This window comes from Nyctibius grandis, chromosome 20 (genome assembly GCF_013368605.1).
Source record: "Nyctibius grandis isolate bNycGra1 chromosome 20, bNycGra1.pri, whole genome shotgun sequence".
NCBI classification, from domain to species: Eukaryota; Metazoa; Chordata; class Aves; order Nyctibiiformes; family Nyctibiidae; genus Nyctibius; species Nyctibius grandis.
In genome coordinates, this window is record NC_090677.1 from 9,619,666 (window position 1) to 9,634,397 (window position 14,732).

A 14,732-nucleotide genomic window follows, 5' to 3' on the forward strand; every position below is an offset into this window, starting at 1 on the left:
CAACCCCCTGCCATGGGCAGGGACACCTTCCACCAGACCAGGTTGCTCCAAGCCCCATCCAACCTGGCCTTGAACACTGCCAGGGAGGTGGGCAATTATTATTATTTTTAAAACTTTATTACCAGAACTAAACCTGAACCGTTAATTCAGAGTTTCGATCAGAAGGAACCTCAGCCACAGCCAAGTACAAGTTTAAACTCAATCGAAAGAATTGAAGGGATGCGAGGTTTGATAGAGAAGTCAGGGCAGGGCACCGACACCTTCCTGCTCGGAGTCTGGGGCTGTTTCCAGTGTCAGGGGATGGTCAGAAACAGGCGGTGGAAGAGCTCGTACCCCCGGGGAGCCCCCCTGCCCCAACCCACACACCGGGCGGGCAGAGAGGACGATAAGAGCCCAGCAGAGAAACCAGGGGGGTCCCGCGGGGCAGCAGGTACCGGGAGGGGGTCACGGCCGCCCGCCGCAGTGCGACGGGTCCATGTGCCATCCCAGCTCCCCCCACGGACGGGCTCTGTCCCCTCCGCTGTCCCGCGCTCAGCACGAGCCCTTGCACACCAGCTGTAACCCTGGAGACCGCTGTTCTATCTGGCACAGAATACCTTTTTAAATGGCTCACTTCCTGATGCCTTTCCAGTCTTAAATTATGCTGAACAACAACGAGCAAAATCACCTTGTATGTAGAATTTGCACGATCAATGTACCAGCCTGTAAGCGCACCCTTACACAGGATCGTTATCTCCTTTACGACAGCCCCTCTCCTGCGTTCAGGTACGTGTATTTTACGCTTCCATAACTCAACACAACCTTCTGCTGGGGAGGAGATAAACTGCACACGCTGTTAGTTGGTAACATGTGTCAGTGCTGTCAGCTGAGTGAAAACCCTCACATTCAAAAGCTGATACCAAAGAGTAAAAATTAATATTCGGTGGCTTCTCCACACAGAGTTTTAATTATTGACTGAGTTATATAGAAGAGTGAGTGTTTCCGTGAAGCCTGTCAGTGCGGGACATGGGGATGGGGAGGGGCAGAAGGACCTGGGGGGGGACATGCAGTCCTTGGCGCTGTGACCAAGGTCTGTCCTGGAGGATGCTGGCAAGGGGTGGGCGAGGACTGGGGTGGGTGAGGGCCGTGGGGCATTTTTGTGCACTGTGGCTGGCGCAGGCCAGGACTCCTCCTGCTGCTGGTTGTGCTCTGGGTTTCTTGCTACCACCAGTGATGTCCAAAAGTTACAGCAAAAGACAAAGTATTTCCCTGCGTCACTGTCACCGCTGACTAGCGCTGCTGTTTGCCCTGCGGCTTGTACTTTCCCTTTTAAACAATTCTTACCCTTGGAATGGGACGGTGACAGAGGCGTCACAAAGCACAGTCATTGTTTCATTGTTTTGTCGGGGGGTCTCCACATAACATCTGGGCTACCTTATCAGACGGGCTTATCAGCCCCCATGGGACCGCTGCGTCCCCTCTCACCAGCGCCCTGACATAGAGCTTTCCTGCTAATGCCGAACGAGCCCCAGCGTGAGCTCCTCTGATCTGAGATTTATTCAGGGGTAATCAAGGTGGTTTAATTTCTGAGCAGCTCTGCTGCATTTGCTCTCGAAGCCGCAGTTTCCTCGGCTGATGCGTCGCGTTGTGCCAAATTGCAGCTGTCACGCTGCATTGTATCACAACACGATTTTCAATGGAAACGTATCACCAGCTCCAAATGATTGATGGAGGAGAGGCTAAAAGGAAGGCGTGGAGCACGAGAGCTGAGGAATGCTGTTTTCTGTGAAAAGCTGCAGAAAATTTCATGGCAAAATACGCCAACGTTCCAGTGAGCTCTTTGTATTTTGCCCGGAGACCTGGCATACTAACTGCAACTTCAAGCAGTGATCTTTCCTGAACAATAACGTCAGGTACACAGGATGCAATTTTTTTTCAGTACAGTCCATCCTCTAAATAACATTGTCAAAGACGTATGAAGAGAGACATCTTTACGGGGTGTGCTGGCCTTGGGCTTGGACTATCAGAAAGCTATCAGAGCACTTTGGAGTTAGCTGTCCCTTATCGCTTTATATAACCTGTGTGCTACAGAAGTGGATGAAGACATAACCAGAGCGCTGACAGCCCAGCCAGGCCCAGGGAAGAACATCCACGTGTTAGCTGCAGCTCTGTTTACTCAACAGCAGTGCGGCTTTGCGTAACTATTGCTCCTGGGGGGTGGATAGAGCACCCAGGGAGAGCCAGGAGATCTCACCCTGTCCCAGTTCCCATTAACCTACAAAGTGGAGATATTAATTACTGATGCCTGGTCTTACAAGGTAAAGGACCCATAAAAGCCAGGCAGAATGAAGATGTCAGTTAGAAGCGCAGGCTGCCTCTCTGACCAGGCTCCTGCAGGTGATGCTCAATGTCACCTCAACGCCTGTCACAGCCCCGTCGGAGGCCTGGGAACAGCAGCAGCACGGCCACACCGCAGTGCATCAGCTCTGCTCTGCATGCCTGACGCGAGGTGTAGGATAATTTGAGCATAATGTATGCAAAATCTCTATCAGCTTTCTGTGGAGATGAGCAGCAAAACAACATGCTACCGGCATAAATGTAAAGCAAAACGTTACTCACTGGAGAGGGAGAGAAAGATCTCTCCAAGCGGTTAAATCCACATGATATGTGTCTATTGAAAGAGGATTTGCACGTGGCAATCCAAACACAGAGATGCCATTAACCCTCGGAAGGAGCAGGAGCCAAGGAAAGGTCCTCCCTTGGATTTACACAGGGAATAGGAGAGCTGCTACGGGACTTGTCAAAGGCAGCACAGAATCTTCCAGGTCAGTGATGTGAACGTGGCCCATCCGTTCAGTTACAGCTGCATAAACTCCTCCTCTTAGTGGTCAGTCTCACTGCAGGTCACCAGGAAAAGGACAGTTTGAGCAGTCAAGCTTCTACTGAAATACCAAACACTGTGGGGTCTTGCCAAGAAAACGAGCGCACAGCCCCATTGCAGACAGGAGATTGAGTCTGAAGCCCACGATGAGCTAAAGGCCTCGTTCTCTCACTGGCTACATCCTGGAGTGTTAAATGCTCCGAGAAAGGAAAGCAAAGCTACTATTAATAATTCTAATGGCTAAAGAGCATATTATTTTCAAGTGGCTTGTTAATCAGCATGGGATCTGCCTACAGCTATTGCAATCAGTCATCTTTCACCAGTAGTAGCTAGTGTCTTAATAGGAAGCAACAAGGCATTCAAGGGAGCTAAAATTGTTCGGGCTAAAAGGAAGTTAACAGAAATGATTAACCAGCTTGGCTAAAAGCCACCGAACAAGATGGGGATGCTGCTGGCAGGGCAGATCATACAGCCACGATGCAAACACATAAAGCCAGAGAACAAGCTTGTGAGAAGGGCTGTTGCGAAGCTGCTTACCCCTGGTGGAAACCTTATCAATGGGAGGAAGGATGTGCTGATTTACACACAGAACGGGCGCCGGTACCGGTATTTCGTTACTTCTCTCCCCTGAGCCCTGGACAGCCCCTTCCCGGACCCTCCCGGGCCCAATCGCTCAGCCTGGCACGAAGGCTGCAGGAATGGAGCTGATTTGTTTGAAGTTTCCAGGCTCGTTAGCGATGGGGCCCTGCCATGGGGTGGGCAGGGGGCTCGCTGGCCCCTGGCTGCAGGGGGCTGGAGGAGCCACTGCCTGCCCCCCCCCCAGCACCTGCAGCCCCAGGGCTGGCTTTGTGACCCCAAGGACAGAGCTCCCCAAATCAGCAGCGCCTCGTTACGAAGCACAGGCAGATTTCCTAGGATGCATTTTTTTTTTCTCACTTTTGAGTTGTTTCTTTAATTTTGAATCTTTTTATAGCCAGTCGGGAACAACTACATTACCATTTTAGTTGTACTTATAATTTTTTCTTAAGTTGTTTTTATTACATTCCCAGACTACTTTCTATACAATAACAACAAAAAAATCAAAAGCTTTGATTAAAAAGCAGCCCCTCATCATTTATTATTATCATCATCATTATATTATGATTGTAATTATGATTATCAGTGGCTTGACTGGGGTGAAAAGCATCCTGGTTGCCATAGGATGACAAAGGCCAATGCTGCAGCTGTTAAATGACATACATTGACACATCTGCAGGGAAAGGCACCAACTTGTGAAGAATTTTCCCCTCACCGGTGCTGTGGAAAGAAAAGATGAAGTGTTGCATGAACAAGACAAGGGATGGAAACAGAATCAAGAACAAAGAAACAAGTGACCGGTAAATTGGAGGTCAGTCCTGCAAATGCCCCGCAAAGGGACGTTTTTCTCTCCCAACCGGGATTGTTTGATGGTTCCAGGGGCAGGCAGCGGCTCGGCGACGGCCCCAGGGACAAGCTGTGGGGTGCCGGCCCTGCTCAGCTCAGAGGGGAGCAGGTGAAAACAGATTTCAGGGCAAATCTGCAGGAAACTGTATGTGAATAAATGGTCACAAATCTGGGAAGGAATCTATTCACGTGATGGTACAGATAAGCCACCTGCCATATGGGATGACAGAAATACAACCCTCGAAATGTCTGGACCTGGCAAACCCCTCTCCAGTGCTGTGAAATCACACTAGCCCTTTTTTCTCTCAGCTGTTTCCACTCCTTTCGCTGGGCTGCCAAAGCCCTGACAGAAAAAGAGACAGAGCCCGGGGCTCGCACCTGCACTGCTCTGGATTTTACCTCGGCCTCCGGCAGAAGCCCGCGGGTTTTGCGTGCAGGTGCCATGGACCCGGACGGGCTGCGTGGGAGCTCCTGGCCCCCGGAGCTCCCCAGCATCCCAGCACCCTCCGAGCACAGCCCCGTCACCGCTCCTCCCCAGCTGCCATCCCCGGGGTCCCACTGGAACGCTGCCAGCCCGCGCCGCCTGCCAGCTCGCAGCAGGGATCACCCAGGCAGCTCCACGGAGGGGTTTATTATGTCTTTATTAATCCTGTTCTGTTAAATGACATGCAATAGTGGTCAGAAGGAAAAAGAAGAGTGGAAAAGTCTTGTGCAGAAAATACATATGAGTTCTCATGCAATGGTAAGTGTTTAAACCTGCCCCATGCCACACGACGCTCTGCTGGAGAGAGTCTTTCAACGCAGCTCACGCTTACTTCAAGCCAAAAATCCAGCACTTCTTCCTGAAGTGAGGGAACCTCCTACAGCATCGCTGTCTGAACGTGGGAGAGTGTCTCACTGACTGCCACAGTCAATCCGTGTCAGTGGTTAACGGGACGCACGCCACGGCCAGACAATAAGCAAGCTCTCCCCTGGGCAGCACACTGGCTCCCTCCATCCCTACCCGACGTGTCCTGTTCAGGTTTGCTGGACAGCCAGGTCAGGCTGCGTCTCTCTAACACAGGCAACAGCACCATTTTCAAGTATTCTACAGGACCGTGAGCGCTTCTGGGTGCTTAAAACTATTATAATAAACAGCATTGCTTATCCTGTCAGCACGAGCAAGGCGCATGCTGCAGCCACCAAAAGCTGGCGAGAGCTCTCAAACCGCGTTGTGAAGGCAGACGCTGGGAACGGAGCCGTTACCCCGGAGCCAAGCTGCTGTGCACCCCGATGCACCCCGCTGCACCCCGTCACCAGCCCCCGGCAGCAGCAGAGGCACCCACAGCCCGGCCTGGCGGGTCGGGGCCGTGCAGGGTGGGCTGTCGCTGCACACCCCCGTGGCTGCCCGGCTCAGACACGCTGGGGTCCCATCCCAGCAGGGCGGCAGGCACCACGCACCATCGGGTGGCCACAAGTCCCCACCGCACCCACCAGCCTCCCAGGGGCCGTGGTGGCAAACGCAAACAGAGCAAACGCAGTCACGCAGCAGTGGGTAAAACCAGGCTGTGGAGCAGCCTGATCCGACTGATGTTACCCCTGCTTTGGGCAGGCGTTGGAGCAGAGGGCTCCAGATGTCCTCTACAGCCTGAATTAATCGGTGATTCAAAAAGGGGCACAGAGGGTAGGACTAAATAATGAGTGAATAGAACAGAACTCCTCAAATTGTGAAAGAGAAATGAGAGCAAAGAAGTGCTAGAGGTCTGGAAGGAATAACCAGCATGGAGGAAGCAAATGATCTCCTTGCTCTTTCTTTTGTGCAAGAACTGGGAAGATCAAACAAAAATACCAGGCGACAGTTCTGAAGCAACACAAGTGATGTGTAAATAAATGGTGCTTTTCGCCGAGATGGACTGTTACAGAGACCAAAAGCACAGATAACTGAGAAATCAATACGACAGATTCTCAGAAGAACATTGTGCTGAGAGCCTTTAACCTTAAACGCAGAGAGCTTGTACCCCAGGCGCAGAGTGGTGAGAAGCAGCAGTTATGCTGTGGAAAGCAGCCGCTCGTCACCCACGCAGCCCACAGAGGGAGGTGGGCTGTGGGGCTGGACAGACCTTCTGTGGATACCGAACCGTCCTGAGATACCCAGGGACGGTGATTCCTGAACTGCGCTTGAAACCAGCTGCAACTGAGAATTGGTTTGGGATTCACCCATGTCGGCTTTTCTAAAACGCGCCGTTTCACCCTCCCTGGCATTCCAGGCTGCACGTTTTGGGGAGCAAAACCCACCTCAGCCAGAGCTGCCCACGGGTGCTGAACCCTGGGCAGCAGCAGGCAGCCCCCTTCTCTGGAAGTGGAGATGGGAAAACAGACACAAAGACGAAATTGGGGAGGATAGTTCTTAAATAATGTGAAAATTCTCCTTTTTTTTCCCTGCATCCTCTCTCTACATGGATGTTTTATAATTAATTTGCACTCAGTAAAATTGGGGATTTTTTTAGATGACTGGTATCTGAAAATCAGATTTCTTCACTGAACTTCCTTTAATGAAACCACAAGAAGCAAGGGACCATTTTAATGCACCAACCTGCGCAGCGAAGCGGCCAGCGCTCGCGCTCCTGCAGTGTGACTGAAGAGCTCCGGTGCACAGGTACCTGCCGGTTCATTAATACTCCAGGCAACACATTTCTTTAATTATCCCACACACAGCAGCTGTTGCCAGCAGCCAAAGGATTTCACTCGCCCTTGTTTAGCCCCATTTGAGCCCAAGAACCAGAGCAGATCCTGGCGAGCGGCCGTGAGGAGTGTCCCTGGGCAGCGACAGACCCCAGGAGCGAGGATCCAGCTGTAACCGCAGCAACGCAGCTCGCGGCACAGATACATGTCGCAGATTTAAACCAGTGTTTGCTTTGTCGTGTCTTTCATCACCGTTAGCACGGAGGGACACTGCACATCAGCTCAAACAAGCTCATGATGAGGCTGTAGCAAGTCTATTGAACAGGAAGCAAGTCGGTGATTACTGTGCCTGCCCTGATGGATGGGATTGCTCAGGGAGTTACACGGGGTTTCCGTAACCTTTTATGGAGATACCATAAATCACAGCAGACAGTGACCCATGAGAAGCTGTAGCCAAAAGAGAAGAGGACTAACGTTAAAGACTAAAACTCAAAGGGCTGACAATGCCAGATGCCTGCTGGCACAGATCAGAGAGGATTGACGCAGTGTGAAGAAGTGATGTGAAGGCTTGAGCCATCAGGACCCTCCTAAGGAAGGAGCGTGAAGGTGGCACAAGGTAAGGGACAGAAGTGAAGGGCTCAGGATTGGTGCTACAGGGCACGTTTGGGGAGGATAATGGACGCATCCCGGGAAAGGTGCATCCTTCAGGCCTTTTCTCCAGGGCTTGAAGGTAGCAAATCAAAATTAAACTAATACTAAGGAAAGAAAGGGAAAGAGCAGGGAGACACTGTGTGCTTTTACACAAGGGTAGAGGAAAGGGTGAGTGAGAATTTAGCAATGGGAACTGGAACATCAGAAGGTAAGAGGATGGGAAGTGGCCAGAAATGAATGATTAATTCCCAAGAACAGCAACTGAGTCGATGACAGGGTCAGTGACCAGGACAGTGGCCCGACAAGCCGGGGAGAGAGTGCAGGCAGGTAGGAGCATGGAAATGATCGTGCACTTCTGCCAAGAGCTGGGGGGCATCAGGCTGCAGAGACCTGCAATTCGGGAGTGACATATGAGAGCTGGTACTTTGGGTAGCAGAAACACAATGGAAAAGTGATGATCAGTAGGACACAGTCTGACCGACTAGCATGAAAAAAGGTGGTATGAGTAGGAGGTGCTGGGGACAAACTACTCCAAATCAATGCCAGCCATCTGTACCGTTTAAAAAAAATCATTTGTGGTATCTTAAAAAAAGACAGCAGCACATTGCAAACCAAGAGTCTCTAGGAACTCCTGTGTAATTAATACATTGTAGGACAATAGTTCCCAGAAAAGCACTCCAGAACATGTACGTCGCATTTCAAGGCATCAGAGGAGTCAGGTAAAGCTGGCATTCAACTATGTACTAAGCAGCACAAAGACAAAATAAAGGAAAACATTCCAAAGTACCCTCTAAAAACCTTCCATTTCAGACAGCCTAACAGTGTTTCATTGCAATTTCAAAGACATAATCAAAACCACAATTCAACTGTGTTAAGAAAGGAGTTCCTGGAAAGAGCTTGGCTGACTCCTCTGCACTTCGATACCAGCTGGAAAGCAGATACCAAACGCTGGTAATGAGCACTGTGGGACAATGCCCGGGGAAGCAGGAACATCAGCCCAGCTGCGGTGGCAGGGACACGCCTCGGGGCACGGTCCTGTGCTGGGGAGGAAGGGGGCTCGGACCAGGCACTGGTCACATCCTACTGGGTGAGATTTGTTTCTCATTCGAAATTTTGTCATAAAAGCACTGGATCGCTTGCTGCGCTGTAGTGCTCTGCCGCTGTCCCTCCGAGGCACAGAGCCCACGCAGCTCTGGCAGGGAGCCGTGCTATGGCTCTGGGTATGAGCAACCCTGACACGGGGGCACGGACACGCTCCTGCCTCCGGTAAAGAGCAGCACTGGAAACCTGTCAGAGAGGTTTGGGGTAGGTCATGGTGGGACTTTGTCATGGAGCAGGGATGGCCCTTCTAACTCTGGACACCACATCACTATGGAAACTTCAGAGACAAGGAGCAAACAGCGCACGTGGTAGCGCAGATCGGTTGCAGGACATGTGTAACCACTGGTCCAAAGAGCATGAACCACGATATTCTGGAAAACAGCATGAGCAACACGGAAAACTTGAAGTCATGAAAAGTAACTGGATGGAGGGATCATGACCTGAATTGGTGTGCCTCAGGCTGAGAAATCCTGAGTGTTGTTGTACACGCCTTATCAACACCCGGAATTCTGTAAATAATGCTAAAATCTTGTGACTAAGAAAGACAGACACACACGGGAATGAAAGCGGAGAAGAGTGGTGATTGCAGTCAGTGAACGGCCCGACTTAATCAGCCAGAACGTACCTAAGGAAAGAGCTTATGCACCAGCCCCCTGCGAGGAGCAGCGGGGTGAGCTCGCCAGCCACGCTCAGCGTGGGTCCCCCTCTGCGCCCCAAAGGCTCTGGGTACTGCACCCTCCCTCGTGTCTCCATTCAGCCCACACCCGGAGCTAAACAATAACTGGTTGTTCTATCACCCAAGACCCCTCCCCAACCAAGGAAGGGAATTGGGAAAAGGAGGGAGACTTGGGGGTTGAAATTTAAACAGATTTAATAAAATAAGAAAACTAATATCAATGCTAAAACAAAACACACAAAATTATACTTAGCTCATAGAGTGGTGGCAAGTCCCTCCAGGGATAGTAACTGTTGAGAAGAGAGGAGGAAGAAAAAGCCAGAGAGCAGAGCCAAGAGCCCCCATCCCCAGCAGCTGCCCCATTTATAGTGACCCTGAGGTTAATGTTATAGATTACACCTGTGGGCCAGCCTGGGGCAGCTGCCCTGGGTTTAACTGCTCATGGCCTCGATCACCAGCCACAGCTGGGCACACACTGAAACAAAACGTAACAGAAAAGTGATTTTATAAATGTTACCCCTGCAAAACCAGGACACGTGGGTGCTGCAGGGGCCGGCCCAACAACCTGGGTGCTTTCTCCCAGTGGGATGTCAGTTTTCCTACAGCAGGGTACATCCCATACTCCCTGGGCCCACCTTGCACCCATTCCTGCAGCCCTTTGGCCACCGTTCCTGCCCTGGGGTAGGTCCTGTACAAATACAGCTCTAAATAAACACAGGGTGTCTGACTGGAAGGGCCAGGGTGATGGGGCAGCACAGTCTGACTGCAAGCCACATGCCCAAGCCCTCGGAGACTCCTGGGAAGACGCGATGCAATGCCCCAGCCTGCTGGCCATCACGAGCCTGTGAGGCAGGAAAAGGCGTTCGGGCAAATACAGGGACAGACAACGAAGCTGCCTCTCAGAGCCTCACTGAATGTTCGTCCCAAGCTGAGGGACAGGACAAGGAAGCACAGGAGAGGTTGCCCAGAAAGCTGGCAGTGCGGTGCTGAAGGCTGCCATCCTGAGCCGTTCGGGGTGGGAGCTCTCATCTCACCAGCGAGGGGGTGACAGACAGGGAGGGGAGCGGGTGCCAGGAGCCCTCTGCGTGCTGACAGGCAGCTTACGCTTCGTATGGCAGAGAAACGGGTTCCAGCGCAGCGATCTAGAGAGTGAGATGGCACAGAGAAACACAGAGATGTTTGCAACAGCTTTGTGACCAGACGGTACTGCGCTGGGATTGCAAGTGCCAAGGTAAGAGAAAGGGACACTGCAAACGTGTGCGAGAGAAGGAAAGCTGCAGGTGGGACCCGGGCTGCGGGAATGGCCAGAAAACACTGCCTGCTACACTGACCCTCCGTGTTGGGGGGTGGGAGGTGGGAGGACAGAGCCCTTCAGCAAGAGGCAGGTCTGGAGCAGAGGGTGCATCTGTGAGCCACCAACCAGGATGAGTTTGCCACAGACGAGGTTTCACAGGGCTGAAGGAAACAAGCTGGACTGAGGACGCTGCAACCCCAAAACACTGATGATGAAAGCATCCTCTGACAGAGCTGTTTAGGAGGCAGACAAGTAAGAGGAGAGCAAGGAGGAGGCAGGGCTATAGAAGATGTAGTACCAAAAAATTGATATAAAAGAGACTGCCTGACAGTCTTCAGGGTGGTTAAATAGCACAGGGGGAAAACAAACAGAGAAGGTCGAAAGGCTACAGTGGGTTGTAGGGTCCTGTCAGCAAGGGCTGTCTGGACTTTTGTCATCACACACAGATGCTCCCCTACAGACAGCCAGTGCCTTACACGTGCCAAGTGTCCAAACACGTCACCCCGCCACTGCTTCATGCTCTGGTCTCGTGGAGGAGTTTAAGAATCTCCCTCTCTATTCTTTAGAGAATCATTCTGTACCCTTTACAGATGGCTAGGAATGCCATGTGTAACGTGTGCTTTAAGTATTTGTTTATTCTGATTTGAGTGGAGCTTTTGATGTAGGTCTATCCATTACTTAAAAGCCATAAGTTGGAAAAGGATGAAAGCAAGCGAAATGGTCTGTATCACACCATTCTGTACAGTATTTGCGTATGCTGAATATTTCATTTATCCTGTAATCTGCAGATGGCTTGAAATTGAAAAGCTGGGCTCTTCAAATGGCAGCCCTTTTGTTCTTGGAATGAGCTTGGCTTATTCAAGCAAAGCAAGCGAACACCTGATTAATGGCAACATCTATCTTCAAGGAAAAAGGTTGTCATTGGACTAAGCTATTGTGTAATTCTAAAGTGTTTTAACGTTGCGTTTTCCGTGGCAGGAGCTTGGGTGGGTTTCTTCCTTCTGGTGAGATCAAACCAAGTCTGGGGGATCTTCAGTCCCCACTTGGTGGGTGGGGGGGCCCAGGAGCAGCGGTGGCGGGGAGTAGGGAATAGCTGCACACGCAGACCCTCCTCCAAGTACCCCGGGGCACCAGCCAGGGCCCTCTGGGAGGGCAGGAGAAGGGCTGGACCCAGGGCACCCTCACGGGGTGTGTGCTGAGGCAGGGGTGTCCTCCGGCGGCAGTCGGGACTGTGGAGCCCTGCCTGCAGCACCTCGAGGGGCACTGGGGCTTCCAAGGGCCGGGCGCCATCCCACACAGCTCCGTCCAGCCCCAGCGCTCGGCCTCCAGGCTCTGCTCTGGTGAGAAAGTCTTTACTCACCGGAGTATTCCTGGAAAGCTGCTGTTGTTTCCAAAACACACAGCTTGCCTGAGAGTTCCCGGAAAGGCAGGAGGAGAGCGTGGGTTTAGAGAACAAGCCGTGCTTTGCTCTTCCTATATGCAAAATGGTTTGTGACCCTGAGAAAAACTATTGAACTGTGGACACTGAAGATACTTAAAAACCTTTTAATACTAGTGGGAAAAGTTACATTATAGAGGATGAACAAATGTGGGTTTTCCACAAGTGAATTTTTTCTTTTTTTTTGTGGTTTAAACAAGAAACTTTTTGCTTCCTTATTTTAAGGCAACATGCAGAACTTAGCCTTTTTATTACAGTGATCAGCAATGGAGTTAAAATTCATCATGAAAGGGCAGAAGATTAGTTTTTCACAGAGAGAAATCTACATATCCCAACGCACCGGCGGAGGCTTGCTAGCCGTACCCAGAGCAGCGCAGCGCTGGCTCCTGGCCGCTGTCGGGGGCACGGCTGCGGCTCTCAGACACACTTCTGGGCCAGGCAGAGCCACAGGGCTCCTGTCCGCGTAGGCTGGGACCGACTGCCGCAGCCCTCAGCCTGCACACGTCTGAACCACCGCAGTCTGAGCCCAGCTCTCACCAGGTGCACACAGTATTGCAGAGAAAGCCTCTCCTCGGGCAGAGTCGGGGATCCCACCTCCCCCCGGACTGCTCTGGACACCGCGCAGAAGCAGACAGTACTGACGCCTCTACAGGTACTTCCACGGGTCTCACAAACCGACCTGTGACCAGCTCAGCATCCCTTACCTCTGCCCGGCGGAGGGGTCCTGGCTTCCAGGAGGCACGCCTGCCACTGGGCCTAAAATAGAGGATTTTGCAGTTAGGAGGTGAGAGAGAACAGCACTACCCCTTCAGTCGTGACAGCTTCGTACTGGAGACGACGCTGCAGGTTGTGAAATGGGCATTTCCTTTCTAAGCAAGAGCTCTCGTTCTGTCTGTCCTGAAAACCGGGGTTATCCCCAAGGCACTCCACGTGAGGGGCTGTGGGCAGATATGACAAAGTGAGAGGCCCACACTCACAAAGATTTGCAGTCCAAATAGACTATAATGAGGAGAAGACAGAAAGGAAAGGTGGACAAAATCAAAAGAGGGACGAAGGGAACAAATGGTTTGGAAAAATGACTATTTGTCTGTCAAAAACTGTCCATTTTGCCTTTCTCAGAGCAGTGTGCTGAGTGTCAGGCTTTCTGGAAGCAGGAGGTTTTAAAGAGCACATGGGATTAGTGCAACGTGTGAATCTGAACAGAAGAGACTGATGGGGCAGCTGGGGTCCGCGCGAGAAGCAGCCAAACTGGCAAAGACAGACCTGGTACGTCCATCCTGATATGTTTATGGTAGAGGGAAAAGAGGCTGCAGAAGCTGCATTTTCCACCTCAGAGGTTTTATGGGGTTTTAGGCAATGTCCATTGGATTTTACTGAGTTGAAAGGACTTGTACATCTTTGATCATTGCAGTTTCGGGGAGACAGCTGCCCAAATCTCTCCAGACTCCTGTGTTCAGAAGCCCGTTCATAATTTTTCATGCAAGCTGATGAACTTCAGCTAAGGTGAAAGTACACATAAAAGGGAACAAAAGTGTCAGCTAGTGGGAGATGGAGTCAGTGGTTTTAGCAGTAATCAGAGAAAAGTGCAGTGGGCAGCGTGGGAAGCGGCGTAACCCTCGCAATGCTATAGCTCAGCTTTTGCTGGGCCGGGTAAAACTGGGAGTTAAGAAAAAAGCCAGAGAACAGCTGGTTCTCGCTGGTTTTAACGCCTTTGATTTCTGCGGAGCTAGCGTTACTTTAAGTGAAAATGCACCTTTAAGTAAGGGTGAAATACACCTTTTCCAAAGGGAAAAGCCAACCGCACGCTGCCTGGCCAGCAGTAAGGGGCTGCAAAGTGCCTGCCCTTCGATCTCTGCACCACGGGGCTGCGGGCTTCTCCCTGCTCACTCACTGGCCGGTGCTGAGCTGAACTCGGCAGGAGCGGTACCAACAGACCTCGCTCGTGAACAGCTAAGCTGCCCATTAACTCTCATCTGTTTTGCCACAGGTGTGGAGAAATAAACTTATAAAATAAAACCACTATAAACCAGTTTCCCACTGGCGATTTTTTTTTTCTGTATGGAAAGGAAGCTATCTCTAGAGAAGGGAAAAAGAATGTTTAAGTGTTGATTTTAACATAGGTGGTAATTCATTTTCAGAAACACTCTTGGTGAAAGACTCCGTCACAGTCAGACAACACAACAAAAAGCTGGGCAGAATGCCACACCACTCACCAGATGTGCACTTCCGTCGGTCTCGAGGGTATGAGCACACAGAGCTGACAGCAGAACAAGATGAAAACTTCTCTATAACCCCATGGCCAGGCTGTGTCGAGAGGGCACATACTCCTCGTCTCGCTGGGGATCCGGAGGTGCTGGGGAACATCTTTACTCCGCTCTCATGAGACCCCCCTGCAGTGCTGCGTCCAGCTCTGGGGCCCCCAACATCAGAAGGACACGGAGCTGTTGGAGCGAGTCCAGAGGAGGCCACGGAGATGCTCCGAGGGCTGGAGCACCTCTGCTCTGGAGACAGGCTGAGAGAGCTGGGGCTGTTCAGCCTGGAGAAGAGAAGGCTCCGGGGAGACCTTCTAGCACCTTCCAGTGCCTGAAGGGGCTACAGGGAAGCTGGAGAGGGGCTTTTTACAAGGGCA

General features: G+C 51.5%; 1 long non-coding RNA gene across 5 annotated transcripts in view; it reads right to left on the reverse strand.

Annotated features, from left to right (window-relative positions):
- The window catches only part of LOC137672467 (uncharacterized), a 38,343-nt gene that overhangs the window by 23,000 nt on the left and 611 nt on the right, over positions 1 to 14,732 (reverse strand). For all 5 annotated transcript variants that reach the window (XR_011049581.1, XR_011049580.1, XR_011049578.1 and 2 more), the window contains exons 2-3: positions 14,317 to 14,639; positions 12,808 to 12,859 (exon numbers count right to left, since the gene is read on the reverse strand). This is a non-coding gene — a long non-coding RNA (uncharacterized lncRNA). The remainder of the gene's footprint in view (positions 1 to 12,807; positions 12,860 to 14,316; positions 14,640 to 14,732) is intronic.